Source organism: Miscanthus floridulus, chromosome 11 (assembly GCF_019320115.1).
Source record: "Miscanthus floridulus cultivar M001 chromosome 11, ASM1932011v1, whole genome shotgun sequence".
Lineage (NCBI taxonomy): Eukaryota > Viridiplantae > Streptophyta > Magnoliopsida > Poales > Poaceae > Miscanthus > Miscanthus floridulus.
The window spans coordinates 88911119-88924931 of record NC_089590.1 but is presented as its reverse complement, the minus strand read 5'-3'; the positions used below and the strand labels follow the sequence as shown (position 1 = coordinate 88924931).

Genomic DNA, 13813 nt, shown 5'->3' with positions numbered 1-13813 from the left:
TAAGAAAGAATGCACGCCCTCAATAAACTCTTGGGAGCGGCGATCAACATTGTACATCCAATGCTGGCTCATCTGCATTATATGACATACATACCATATTAAAATCTAGAACATAATTAGTTAATTATACGACATGCATGCCACCACACAAGGTATTAATTTATGAAAGTCTCGCTACAATGTAGACAATCCCAACTACCACTAAAAAAACTAAAGCTAAAATGCACTTCAGCAGCATAAGGATTTTGCGACCAATCCCAACTAAAACAGACAGATCATGCGTTTGTTCAACATCTATGGGCTTCTTCCGCAGGATCACTGCCTCATCAGCCACCGTAGCCGCCTGTGCAAGAGAGTTTTGCACGTGTTCAACATACTCTTCCTCCCAGTACCAGCCTGAACATCCAGTGCCATCCCACTGAAATTAAAACAAAAAATTAGAACTTTAATCACAATCATCATGAAAATAAGTATAAATTAACCATAATCATCAAATGCGACAAAATAACTCACACTGCGATCCGGACACTTGTAGAAGATACGGCCCTCGTTAGGACACTCCTTCCTCACCCGGTACTCCATCACAATCTTCTCCTCACACTTGCCGCATGCAATGAGAGAGAGGTCCGGCCACAGTCGCTTTGAAACCCGATGAGAGGCCGAGGACCCGGAAGTAGTTGACATCTACTCTCTATACTCATTTTTAATATAATATAAATTTCTCATTTTATAAACAAATAAAATTAAAAAACACTAAAATTCTCTATATCTCTAAACCACGAAGTGTGCTATGCATGCTAGAAATGAAAACTGAATACTAGTTTTGAATAACTACTTTAACTTTCCTTCTTCCAAATATGCAAACTTTAAAGTGATTTTGAACTTAAATGGCTTACAAATAAAAAAATCCACCATAAAAAACCACATATATCTAGTCTACAAAATGAGATATGCTACTGATGAAACATGAGAGTATAAAGTTGGTAACCTTTAGAACCGAAGAATCGAAGAAATCTTGTGATTACCGGCGATGAGGAAGAAAAGAGGCTGGCGATGAAGCAAGAACACTGAGCTTAATGTGGCTCGGGCTTGGGGAGGAAGAAGGGCTACATAGGAGGGGACCTTTAGTCCCGGTTGGAGACAGAAACCGGGACTAAAGGTCCCTTTCTAGTCCCGGACAGAGCCTCCAGCCGGGAGAAGACTTTTACTCCCGGTTGGAGGGACCAATCGGGAGTAAAAGTTAACATTTAGTCCCGGTTTGTAACTCAAACCGGGACTAAAGGTTCCCTGCAGCCAAAGCCTGCCGCAGTAGCCGTTGGGCAGGGACCTTTAGTCCCGGTTGAAGCTACAAACCAGGACTAAAGGTCTCTCTAGTCCCGAGCGCGAAAAATACTAGGACTAAAGCCAAATTTCGAGCTGGATCAAAGGTCGTTTCTCTACTAGTGAGTTGAACCGCCTTTAAAATGCCCCAAACCTCCTTGGTGAACGGACAATCCTTGCATAGATGAAATGGTGTTTCCTGATCATTACTGCAAAGCTTGCAATCTGTATCGTCGGTCCATCCACGTTTGAACAGGTTGTTTGCAGCTAGGATTTTCTTATGCATCAACGCCCATGCAAAAAAACGACATTTTTGCTCTGCTTTAGCCTTCCAAATAGGGTTATTTTGATCCTACTAAAGACTCCAACAAACTATATGTCTATATGTACCTGATAAGCACTTAGTGTGGTATAGACACGATCTACTGTCCATCTCCAGGTAATATCAGCATGTCTTTAGGAATGCCTTTGGCCTAGTTATGCTTCGCGCGAAATAAAAATACTTCCCTAGAATATCAGTTCATGGCTATATCAGATTCTGTAATTGAGCTTATCTTTTTCATTTCTTTTCATGTTTCCTGAACTAAGCTTTGAGCTCTGAATCTCTTGTTTTGTTTCTGTTCTTTCTTTCAATAAATTTCAGTAGGGGCGCAAGCCCCTCCTGTTCCTTCAAAAAAAATATCATCCTTAGCCGTATCATTCAGCTTAACTCCACTAGAGCATCGAGCGTGTACATGGTTATACGGGCCTTGTTAGCAGCACACACTCTAGATGATAGAACACAGATCGCTCCAACACAATCACAATAAGCACAGGTACTATGATCCCATACAATATGAGATAGAATCTAGGAGAAGGTAGCAAGCAGGGGAATCGATGCTAGGAGGAAGATCCTAGAAGGTTCTAGAAGGTACTGGAAGTAGGAAATCCAGGTACAAGAGTGAGAGGCTTGGAAAGAAAGAAGAACAGTAAAAGGTAGAAGGAGATGGAAGTCTTCTGAATAATTCTTCGATACCCTTCCTCTTGCCATCCTGGCCCTTTGTACTGGCTTGGCCTTGCCTTTGCTTCTGTCTGACAGCCCGGCCCCACATGGCAGTCCATCCTACACATATCCCTGACATTCCCCTTCTTAAAATTCGGCTTGCCCCCAAGCCGATGGAGAAGTTCGGAACCACCGGGATCCCAAGGAAACTGCAGAAACTCTTCTTCTGAATATGTCGAGCTGAAGCAATCAACATTGCACTGCACTTCCTTGTTGGTAGTCAAGAAGCCCATATCAAGCAATATAAATTCCCTGCAGAAGACCTTGCACTTGATACATGGTGTTGCAACTGGAAAGTTCTGTCCGATCACTTCAAGCAAGAAACACCGACAATTGCCACCACACTTCCGCTGTACTCGCTGTTGAATCAGTGCACAGCCAGCCATACTCACTGATAGCAAGAGCTGTAACCCACCAGGATCCCATGGCACTAATCTGAACAAGTCAACTTGAGCAAGGAAAATGGAGATCCAGCGTTCCCAAGCCCAATTTAGAATCTCTGGGAAACTAATCAAGTGGTTACCCAATGCCTCCATAGTGAAAATGTGCAGTAACACCATAACAGTAGTTCCCATCATCTTTTCTATCTCAAAACTGAACTGAAACTCCTCATGAGCAAGAGAATTAATTGCAAGTAGCAGCCACATGGCGCCAATTGGTGGTGCTTGTACAGTTGTGGTGAACTGATGCAATAACATAATGTTGCTATTGAATTTGTACACTGGAGCCAATACTTCTAGCTTGAGATGATTACCACACTTCAGACTTACCAATATGGAATTAGGAGCAGAAGGAAGAAAGTGTACAGAAGCATACTTGATTAGTTGCATGGGTATAGAACGAAGCTCGAAAGTAAGCATATGCATGTTACTGTACCCCTCCAGATTTAGAACCACACCCGAACCAAGCAATTGGCGCTTCTTTTTAACTGGCCAAATAGAGCTCAACAGTAGGAAACATCTAGGGAACCTGCACCAATCTAATATGCCAACCAAAGTAACAGGGTCATCCAAAACCAGCATGTTTGCTGAATGTCCGAAGATTGACAGAAGGAGCACCATAGAGCTGATAGGTCTCATCTCTGCAAGTAGTCCCCAACAACTGATGCCAAACACATGAAATAGAGAGTGAGAATCAAACTGTGTGAGCCCACCACGCTTCAGCTGTACAGAATACGTTGGGATCACTAATGCAGGTAGCTGCCATGGTGGCTTCCAGAGAAAATGAAAACATAGCCAATGAGGAAGCCAAGCCACTACTGGGAAGAGACAAAGCATTGCTCCAATTCCAATACAGACACCTTGTCGAGATGGAAGAGGCCATGGTGGTTTCCAACAAACAGCCTGACTCACGAAACAGCAGTTGCCCAAGGTGAAAGATGGCCAGGGAAGTGGACGTACATCAGCACTGCCACACCCAAACTCAACTTGCACATGTGTTGGTGGGCATGGTTGGTGTTGATTGACTCCCAGTGACATACGACTCGGCAGCTCGAAGCCAATGCAGATGTTGCAGAAGATGTCTGCATGCAGTGACCATTCCTCGAACACCTGGCGTGCACCCGAGCTGGCATGCTCCAGAGATATCGATCTCAACATGGCAGGGCTTGGAGTTGAGGCACCTGGAAGTGTAGATGTCGTTGATGACGTTGGAGTAGCTTCAGCAACGTGTGTCGACCAAGTCATCCCGTGGGACCCTTTCACGGCCATGGCTGGCGGGAGGCCGTCGAGGACGTCGCCGAGGCCGCCGGTCGTGCTCCAGTAGAGCATCTCCTCCCAGAGCACGCCGATGGGAACGTCGGCGAAGCTGCTGTCGCCAGCCGGGCAAATCGTCGAACATGTGGCCTGCGCTGACCTCGCCACCATCACCCAAGCCAGCAGCCCACCACCTGCAGCCCCCACAGCATCGGGGCGGAGCGTGGCAGCCGCGAGGGGTGCCTGGCCATCACGACCGACGGCTCGGTCGAGCGGCGCGTCGAAGTGGGTGACGTCGGACTCCGGGTCATCGTCGAGGGAGCCATCGTAGCCACCGAGTGGGGTGGTACGGAGCACACACATGACGGGGATGAGGCAGACGCGGTGGAGAAGGCTGGGATCGTCGGGCGCGAAGTCATCGTGGAGCCGCTGTATGTTCACGCTGACGAAGACGCGGCCGCTGGCACCCATCCCCTCGGCGCGTATGATGGGGCGCCGCTCCTGCTTGGTGCATGCGACGAGGAAGAAGGGCTGCGCCTCCATCTGCACCAGCGACACGGATGGGGAGGCGCAGAGAGGCCTCCAGCGGCGGGAAAGCACCACAGTGCGCACGGCATCTGTCGATGTTTCACCACCGATAGCCTGCCACGGGGGTACCCGGGGCAGTATGTTCGGGCTTCGGCGTATGACGAACTCGATGGTTAACGCAAGACACAGTCGATTTATCCTGGTTTAGGCCCTCGATCGTGGATCGAGTAATAACCTTACGTCCAGTCGGCGTTAGCCTTTGCGTTAGATTGATTGTCAAGAGTTGTGTTGAACAATTGTCGTCCCTGTCTCAGGAGCCCTGCCCTCCTTTATATAGTCAGGAGGCCAGAGTCCTAGTCGGTTTATAATGAGATTTCCTAGTAGGATTACTTGATAGTTATACTACTAAGATTACATGGGAAGAATCTTAGTTGGACTAGATCTTCTCTCTCCCTTGCGGGGTATCCTATGGGTCCCGCATCGACAAGCCCCCGAGCACTTCATGGTTGAGCTCTGAAAGTCTCGCTTTGCTCCTTCAAGTCTTGTTGGGTAGGAACAAAATGTCATCCGAGTGCTTTCTGGAGTGAAACCTTGTAGCGCTTCTTAGGATCTTTGAGTCGCGAGTGCTTTTTTAAGAAAAAATACATCCATCTGGTTGTAGCCCCCGAGCCTCTTGCTATTTGGAACAAGGAGCTGGAGGATCTTGTCTTGAAGTTGCTCTGATTGTTCGCTGAAGTTTTATTAAAAAGAACTCGAATATGGATCGTTCCGGGTTCTTTTGTCGTAATGTCTTGAAGTAGTCTGCGTTGAGGAAGTCTTTTGGTGACGTGCGCTTTTTTGAAGAAAAAGTGCACTCACTGAGTGTAGCCCCCGAGCCTCTTGCTATTTGAAACAAAAAGTTGGAGGGTCTTGATCCTTTATGTTGTTTGAAGAATTTGTGTTCTGAAGTAGTCTCCGAGACTTGAATTATTTCGTTATCCGAGTAGTTTCGCGGCATGCAGCCTCCGAGCTTATGTCTGGGTTCTTTGGTTTCAGGAAGAACTCGGATGCGAGGTCTTGGCGTATTCTTTGATAGTCTGCTGTTGCCAGATGTAGTTGTATGGTGGTGGTTGAGCGTAAATGCCTTTTGTTCACGGGTTGTACTGTGCTGGTATATTCTTCCGAATATGCCCGTCTTCGAGTACTGTTTCTTCTCGCCTAAGTCATCCATTATTGGGTCCTGTCTTTTCACTGTGTCCTTTGTTGGGCTTATTTCGTTGGTACTCTTGGTCCATGTGCGCCGATCCTTTGGCCTATAAATACTGTCCCGGAGTGCTTGCTTTCATCCATTGGACATTCTGTTGAAACCTTCTTGGTTGTGAACATGGTAGTTTGTGAAGTAGAGCAGCCCCCGGGCGTATTTTGTAGTTCCTGTGTGTCTTGTCGTAGCTGGAGGAAGTCTTGTGATAGGGATTAGAGGTAGGCTAATCCCGCGACAGCATTGTGCCAGGATGTACGTGGTGGTAGTTGGAGGAAGTCTTGTGATGTGGGCTTCGTTCCTTCATCCGGCAGTTCTGGGTTGATCCTCGTCGCCTGTCTTGAGACCGTCCGGTGCAGATCAATACCATATCCAGCATCACATCGGTCTTGGGTAGACAGATGCCCACCGGCCTTCTCTGCTCCATGTTGCCCTGCCGTGCTGCCGATTTCCGCCTTGGATGCACTGCGTTCGTCCTTTGAAGAAAACAGTGTAGCTGATGGCGGTCTATCCTTCCGAGTAGCAATTTGGGACACGTAGTCGTTCCAGAGCCTAGTCGTGCCCGTGTTCCTCTTTGCTACTTTGCTTTTAGTGGTGCCGAGTTCGTTGGGTCTTGTAGGGTTTGTAATCTTCTATTTTTGAAGTCGATTGTAATGTAACGAATCTTGTCTTCTGAGTTGTCTTTGACTCTTCTGTTGTGATTCCTGTCATTCATGAGACTACCGAGTTCTTCCTTATATAACCGGGTTCTTTTGTTACTCGTGAGGTAGCCCTTTCTTTCTTCTTGGTTCAACGAGTTGTTCCTGTGGTCATCTGATAACCCTGCTGCGTTGTTGCGGATAAGTCTGAAATCTGCCCGTTGGTTCGTACCGTTGTGTGGATTCGTGCCCTCCGTCGTTTTAGCTGCGTCGGTAAATGGACCGTTGCTTTCCCACGATGTGCTTTAACGGGCCTTATGGGCCGTTTGTATCACTGAGAAATCTATTTAAAGACCTTTTATCTTCCTTTTCCTTGTCACCTAGCTCTTTCCTTTAAACCCTAGTTCTCAGAAAACCGCCGCCGTCATTGTCATTATCGCCCTAGCACCATCATTCTAGCTTCATCCTCCTTAGCTCCTTTGTTGCTTCCGCCAATTCATGGGAAAGAAGAAGACCGCAAGCAAATCTCAGGCGACCTTCGTGGACGAGGAATCGTCGCTGTCTTTGATTGAAAACCAGGAGTTTGTGGCCATGAGGGCAGCTCAGAAGGTTTGGCCGGCTCCAACAACCAGCGAAGACCAGCTGCGCGAGCTCGTTAGTGATGGCTTGATCCAGAACAAAGTCATCGCTGAATGGAGAGTTCCGGGCGAGCATCGGGTTCCGGCCCTGGGTCCTGGTGAGATTGTCCTTTTTGTTTCTTTTGTCCGCGCTGGTCTCTGTCTTCCTGCTTCCGTCTTCCTTCATCAGTTTCTTGGGTATTTCGGGGTTAGTTTGAACCATCTAACCCCCAATGCCGTTCTCCATCTTTCTGTTTTTGTTCATCTTTGTGAAGCCTTCCTTGGGATCCCTCCTTCTCTATCTCTTTTTTGTTTTTTCTTTCGCCTGAAACCTCAACCCCGCCGCGAGGAAACCAGTGTCCTTGGCGGCTGCGGGATTCAGTTTCGCCAAGGTCTCAAAATCAAGTTTTTTGATTATGACCTGGTCGATTCTGTCAAGGATTGGCGCGCCGAGTGGTTTTATGCTGCCAATTTGATCCCTTCTCTTGTTGTTCATTCCGGGTCTGGTCCTGTGGCGAACGACCGGTGGGACAAGAAGCTTGAGTCTCCTGCTGAGATTCAAGCGATCCAACCACTCCTTGATAGGATTAGCACGCTGAAACAGCAAGGATTGACCGGCTTTGGTATTGTCTCAAGTTTTCTTCGTCGTCGGGTTCAGCCCTTGAAAGAGCGGGGACATCTCGGCTTTGAGTATTCTGGGGCCGAGGATTCTTCACGTATGGTCCCAGCTCTTGAGCTGACCGATGAGGAGGTACTCGAGCGTCTCCAAAAAATGCTGAAAGGAGTGAGCGTCATTCCTCCTGCCGTCCCTGAGTACTCGGCCAACAACCCGCCCCCAGCTGTGAGTTGCCTATCCTCCTTTTTCTTTTTATTTGAGTTCTTTATGTACTCTTTCTGCGTCCTGTTCTTGCTTAGTTTTTCCTTGTCTTGGTGTTTTGTCTTTTTTCGTAGGTGCTTGGGCGGAACTTTGTTGATCCGATCCCCCTTGATGTTCTCCCTGCTGTGGCGGAGACTGGGGATCGTTCAGCCGGTACTTCTGCAATTAGTAAGTCTCAAACTTTTACAGCCCTTCCTGGGGTTTCTTTCAGATTTGATGATGTATATGAAGAGTATGTTCCTCGTCTAGTCCCTCGCGGTCCTCGCAGTGTCCCGAAGAGGGGGCGAATGGACGGGTCCTCATCTGGCTTGCCTGTCTCCAAGAAGCCTCGCAAACCAAGTACTCCCTCAGGTACTCCAGTTGTTGCTAGCATGCTCTTAGGTGAGCACATTTAGTATTCTTTGTTCTTTTATTTTCATGTTTCTCTCTTGAACCGAGTACTTTTCATCTCTTTTTCAGCAGGTGCTCTGGTTTCGCTGGCTGAGGAAGAAGAGGATGATGAAGTTCCCCTCATCATGCGGCGGTGAGTTGTTTTTCATATTCTTGTCGCATTGAATTTTTCCTCTTTGTTTTTAATTTTAGTCTTGAACTTTTTGAAGTAATCGGAGGTCGGGTGTGAGTTCTTCCGAGGCTCTCGCGCCGACTTCTTCCGAAGCTCTAGGGTCGAGTTCTTTGGTTGCTTCTGCCCCGAGCTGTACTGCTCCTCCGGTGCAGATTTCTTCCACGGCTCCAGCTCCGACTTCTTCCGCGGCTCCGCTGTCGGTTGTCCCGCTCCCGTCGCTGGGTGGCGGGGACGTCTTCGCCGTCGTGGTTCCCCCTGCGAGGCCTTCTCTTGGCTTTGCAAAGAAAAAAGTAGTCGGGTGAGTAGATTATTGCTTCATCTTTTTGGCTTTTATCTTCCTTCCTCTGGTTCTTATTGGTGCTTCCTTTTATCACTTTTCAGTGCTTCAGTCTTCTCTAATTTCTTCATCGACTTCTTCTCTGCCTCCCGCCGTGCCAACGAGTTCTGAGCCTCGAGACTCACAACATTCTGTTGATGAAGTCGCGGCGGGGGCTTCAGAGCTACCTGGCGGAGTCAGCGGACTTGGTCGCTCCGGAGGTAACTGTGGCCGTCGCGCCGGGTTCTTCTGGGGGTTTGGCTCCGGCTTCCCTGGAGGTTGCTCTGGTCGCTCCTGCTTCGCCCCAGCCGGCTTCTTTTTCCCCTTCTTTTGCCTCCGGCGGCCCCTCCCTGTCCGATGACGTGGTGCAACAGTTTGATGCCACTCATCGGTTATCGGAGCTGACCGCAGCCTGGGGGAGCTTGTCGACCCTCGCGACTTCTTTTGGTGAAAAGCTCCAGGTAAATTTTACTGCCACTTCTCTTTCGCATGCTTGTTTTTCTTCTATCCTTACGCCTTGTTTCTCTTTGCCTCTTTCTGCTCAGTCTTTTTCTCGTGATCATTCTGGCTTCTTTTTCTCATCTGAAAATGAGAGGAAGTTGTCTTCGGAGGTGGACGCTCTGAAAGCCGATCTTGACCTTCTCCGGGTTGAGTTGGAAACAGAGCGTCAATTGCACCAAAAGGAGGAGAAAGCCCTTCACGCCCGGGTAGTGGAGACGGAGAAACAGAGAGATGCTGCGGTGGAGTCTGTGAAGAATGAATGCAAAGGTGCCGCGGGTTCTGCCTGTTTCTTCTTGTATTTTGACTTCTTTTTCCGCTGACTTGTTCTTTGATGTTCTGTTTAGCTCTCCGAGTTGAGAAACAAAAGCTCTCAGAGAGTATTGATGAAATGAAGGCCCTTGTCCGTTCTAGTCATAATAGAGCTGAGGAGGTAAACACTCATGCTGAGGAAGAACTCGCCCTTGCTAGGCTGATTAGGCGTGGAGCTGACAGAGATCTTGTGCAGGCCCAAAAAACCATTGAAGGCTTGTCCGGGAAGCTGGCGACGGCTACCGAGAATTGGAATGCCTTGTGGAAATCTTTTCGCTCGGTGGCCGATGTCCTTCGGACTCCAGCGGATGACGGGCAATCTTGGGCGCAGTTTATTCCCCGGATTCCGACTCGTTTCCAAGAGTTCGCGAAGAGGTGTGCCCAAGTATGTACCAAGAATGTGCTGGCCCAGGTCCGGGTCCTTGCTCCAGAAGCGCCTCTCTCCAAAATAGCAGAAGAAGCTGAAAGCCAAGAATATCTTGACGCCGTTGAAAGGATGGAACCTGAGGTTGAAGATCTAGCCAGTAGGGTTGTAGATAGTCTAAATATTGATATTTCTCTTTCTGATGACAACGCCTGACTCGGTTGAGCGTCCTCTTGTAATATTACACTTCTTTTTAAATGAAGATTCTTTATCTTTGTTGATGTATTCTTTGCATGGGTGTGGTTGAAGTTACTTGACTTGCTGAGTACCTTGTCTTGTTCCCGTCTCTGCTTCGTAAGACAACTCTGTGTGTTATTCTGACGAGGCCCCTCGATTTGTCGAGTACTTTTATTTTCTTCTTTCCTTTGTGATTCGTCGAGTGCTTTGTCCGTGCTATGACTTGTTAGATGTAGATCTTTTGTGTTAACAACCTTTCGCCTGCGCTGTGTAAAACGACTCGGTATAGAGAACGACTCGGTATAGAAAGTTGCCTCGACAAACTTCGTTGTCCGAGTGCTTTCTTGAGTGGCGCTTGTGCTTTTGTGAGGAAAAAGTATTCCTATCTGGATGTAGCCCCCAAGCCTCTTGCTTTTCGGAACGAAGTGCTGGAGGATCCTTTGAAGTTAAATTTCGGTTGACTCAGCCAATTTGCTTTTTGTTAGCTACCCTCATTGGCGAGTTGAAACGTTTTTTCAGCTATTTTGCTCTTGGCCGGGATGCTCAGGCATGTTCTCATCCATTTTGCTTTTTGTTTCGGGTGTTAGCTTTTTAGCTACCCTCATCGGCGAGCTCAAGCATCTTTTCAGCTATTTTGCTCTCGGCCGGAATGCTCAGGCATGTTTTCAGCCATTTTGCTTTTTGTTTCGGGTGTTAGCTTTTAGCTACCCTCATCGGCGGGCTCAAGCGTTTTTTCAGCTATTTTGCTCTCGGCCGGAATGCTCAGGCATGTTTTCAGCCATTTTGCTTTTTGTTTCGGGTGTTAGCTTTTAGCTACCCTCATCGGCTGGCTCAAGCGTCTTTTCAGCTATTTTGCTCTCGGTCGGAATGCTCAGGCATGTTTTCAGCCATTTTGCTTTTTGTTTCGGGTGTTAGCTTTTAGCTACCCTCATCGGCGAGCTCAAGCATCTTTTCAGCTATTTTGCTCTCGGCCGGAATGCTCAGGCATGTTTTCAGCCATTTTGCTTTTTGTTTCGGGTGTTAGCTTTTAGCTACCCTCATCGGCGACTCAAGCATCTTTTCAGCTATTTTGCTCTCGGCCGGAATGCTCAGGCATGTTTTCAGCCATTTTGCTTTTTGTTTCGGGTGTTAGCTTTTAGCTACCCTCATCGGCGAGCTCAAGCATCTTTTCAGCTATTTTGCTCTCGGCCGGAATGCTCAGGCATGTTTTCAGCCATTTTGCTTTTTGTTTCGGGTGTTAGCTTTTAGCTACCCTCATCGGCGAGCTCAAGCATCTTTTCAGCTATTTTGCTCTCGGCCGGAATGCTTAGGCATGTTTTCAGCCATTTTGCTTTTTGTTTCGGGTGTTAGCTTTTAGCTACCCTCATCGGCGAGCTCAAGCATCTTTTCAGCTATTTTGCTCTCGGCCGGAATGCTCAGGCATGTTTTCAGCCATTTTGCTTTTTGTTTCGGGTGTTAGCTTTTAGCTACCCTCATCGGCGGGCTCAAGCGTCTTTTCAGCTATTTTGCTCTCGGCCGGAATGCTCAGGCATGTTTTCAGCCATTTTGCTTTTTGTGAAAACAACTCGTTGGAGTTCGTGACAAGACATGCTGTGGATGAATATCATCTTTATTGATCATGAGTATAAACTAATACATATGTTGTTGGAGAGTATTGTCTTTCGTTGATTGTGAACGTAGGTCCCTTGTGGCTTGCATGTCTGTTTTTTCCTGAGTTGTTTTTACGCATGGAATCTTCTTAGCTGGCTGATGTGCCATGTATTGCTGACTTCTTTTCCATCTTCGGTCATTAACCTGTATGTGCCGGGTCCAGTGACTTTTGTGACAATGAACGGGCCTTCCCAAGGACTGAGTAGCTTATGTCGTCCATCAGTCTTTTGTATCCTTCTTAGCACTAAGTCTCCAACTTGTAGTGATCGAGATTGGGTACTCTTGTTGTAGTGCCGTCTTAAACCTTGTAGGTATCTAGCTGATTGGAGGGTAGCGTTTATTCTGACTTCTTCTGAGCTGTCGAGTTCTAATCTTCTTGTGTGTTCTGCTTCTCCTTCATCATATTGTTCTATTTTCGGGGATGTCCAGATCAAGTCGGCGGGTAGCACGGCCTCTGACCCGTAAACTAGGAAGAAAGGTGAGTGGCCTGTTGCTCTGCTTATTTGAGTTCGTAGCCCCCACACTACTTTCGGTAGTTCTTCAATCTATTTGGACCCATAGTCCACTAGTTCTTCGTATAACCTTGGTTTTAATCCGGCTAGTATGAGTCCATTAGCTCTTTCTACTTGTCCGTTGGCTTCTGGATGTGCAACGGATGCATAGTCTATACTGAAACCACAGTCTTGAGCCCAGCTTTTGAATTCCGTAGCCGTGAAGGGTGAGCCTAGGTCTGTGATGATTCGATTTGGCATGCCAAAGCGGTGCATAATGTCTTGGATGAACTCGACTGCTTTGGTTGCGCTGTATTTCACCAGTGGTTTGTATTCAATCCACTTGGTAAACTTGTCGATTGCCACAAAGATGTACTCGAAGCCGCCTTTTGCTTTTTTCAGGGGTCCTACTTGATCTAGCCCCCAGCAGGAAAAAGGCCAAGCGGGTGGGATGCAGATAAGATTGTGAGCTGGTACATGGGCTTGTCTTGCAAACATTTGGCAACCTTTGCATTTTCTGACAAGCTCTTCTGCGTCTTTCAAAGCGGTTGGCCAGTAGAATCCGGTGCGAAATGCTTTGCCAACTAGTGTCCTTGAAGCGGCATGATTTCCACAGCAACCTGAGTGTATTTCGTCTAGGATCTCTTTTCCTTCTTGAAACGAAACACATTTTAGGAGTACTCCTGATGATGCTGCTCTTCTGTAAAGTTTATCTCCTACTAGAACGTAGTTTTTGCTTCTGCGAATGACTTGGGTGGCTTCTGCCTTATCTGCTGGTAATTTGTTTTCTTTGATATAGTCGATGAAAACTTGAGTCCATGAAGTGTTGATTACCAAGATCTGAACGCCTTTAGCCTGAATTTCATGTGTTGTTTCACCGGGTTGTTTGATAGAGGGAACTGATAGCTCTTCTATGAATACGCCGGGTGGAACCTTTGCTCTGTCTGATCCGAGCTTGGCAAGGACATCTGCTGCAATGTTGGAATCGCGTAGAACGTGTAAAATTTCTAATCCTTGGAAGTGTTTTCAAGTTTCCGTATTTCGGCACAATAAGCACCCATGTTTTCTTTGGTGCAGTCCCAATCTTTGTTGACTTGGTTGATGACCACTGCTGAGTCGCCGTATACGAGTAATCTTTTTATTCCGAGGGTAATCGCGACTCGTAGCCCGTGGATGAGGGCTTCATATTCTGCTTCGTTATTTGTAGCTTGCCATAATATCTGAAGGACGTACTTGAGTTGTTTTCCTTCTGGAGAAATGAGGAGAACGCCTGCTCCGGCTCCGCCTAGTTTGAGTGATCCATCAAAGTACATCTTCCAATGGTCGAGGATTGTATCTGATAAGGGCTGTTGAATCTCTGTCCATTCGGCCACGAAATCGGCGAGGGCTTGAGATTTGATTGCTTTCCGTGGGGTGAAATTGATGTCCAG

The 13813-nt window shown here is 47.4% G+C and overlaps 1 long non-coding RNA gene across 1 annotated transcript; it reads left to right on the top strand.

Annotated features, from left to right (window-relative positions):
- Positions 1-9509: 9509 nt before the first annotated feature.
- On the top strand, positions 9510-10355 carry LOC136491147 (uncharacterized). Its single transcript, XR_010767959.1, has 3 exons — positions 9510-9599; positions 9677-9762; positions 9838-10355. It is a non-coding gene; the product is annotated as an uncharacterized lncRNA (long non-coding RNA).
- Positions 10356-13813: the final 3458 nt, after the last annotated feature.